Source organism: Zerene cesonia, unplaced genomic scaffold (assembly GCF_012273895.1).
Source record: "Zerene cesonia ecotype Mississippi unplaced genomic scaffold, Zerene_cesonia_1.1 Zces_u006, whole genome shotgun sequence".
Classification (NCBI taxonomy): Eukaryota; Metazoa; Arthropoda; class Insecta; order Lepidoptera; family Pieridae; genus Zerene; species Zerene cesonia.
The window spans coordinates 1912633-1913761 of NW_024045136.1; positions in this window are offsets into that span (position 1 = coordinate 1912633).

Here is a 1129-nt window from a genome sequence, read left to right on the forward strand (position 1 = left end):
GTAATAAATGTTATTTGCAGTTAACAATTTTCTTTTTTCTTTATTACAATATTTATGGCAAGACTAGGTATAGTTGTTGAGGAAGTGAGATACAAAAGTCCCCTACTAGTCTTCAGGGATGTCATGAAATGCGGCGTAGTCGATTTCACCACTACCTTCAACAACCAGAACGCTGGCATTCTTGAGAGCTTTAAGGGAGAAGAGAGAAAGGTAGAAGTAGCGTACGTAATGAAATCAAGGAACCACCTCTCCAGAATAGGGATGGTAAAATCGGTTCCGATTCTATACGAGAATCGATTCTGTGGTAAAAAAATTCGATTATTTAGACTCGATTTCCAGCTATCAGAATTGATCTAGAATCGATTCTATAATTTATTTTAATGCCGGAACAATCACACGATAGTATCAATATCTTGAATAAAAAATAGTTCAAAGTAGGGAGACCGGGGATGGTAGACTATAGGGGCAGGTAGACTAACCGCCAAAAACTCGCCAAGGACATAAGTATTATATCATCCCAGTGCAGCCGCGCATCACTCTCCGAACCCCGTTCAGTTGTCCGGAGCGCGGCATCGCGGACACACGCCGTTTTCCAGCAGTTACATGTGATTTGTTTTTGCATCACGTAAGTAATATTTTCACATTACATATTTTCTCATACCATACCTACAAATTTTATGTTATCGGTTTGCCTTTTAGTCAGAGTGTTTCATAAGGATATATTAATCATATTTCATGTATTATTTCTCATGTTGAGGACAGTGTTTAGGTTAGCAGTGCCGTTGAAATTAAAAATGGCGTTTGGGGTTGGTAGACTTATTTCTTCCGGGGCTAGTTGAATAGTTAGTCAACCAACCCCAATAAAATTTTCAGTTTAATATAGTTTGAAAGTGAATCTTTTATTTAATCTTTAATAATTGTTTTGTTACAGTAAAATGAGAACCTATTAACGAAAGACTGAACGAGCTAATACACCAAAAGATGTTCTGGAAAGAGCTTGTCATCTAGTAATTTTTGAGAACGAAAGCATCAATGCAATGTCAAAACAATGTGACATTCCCTACAAGACATTACATCGTTATGTGGAGAAACTAAAGGAGACATTTAAACGGAATCCGAACTTGACGAG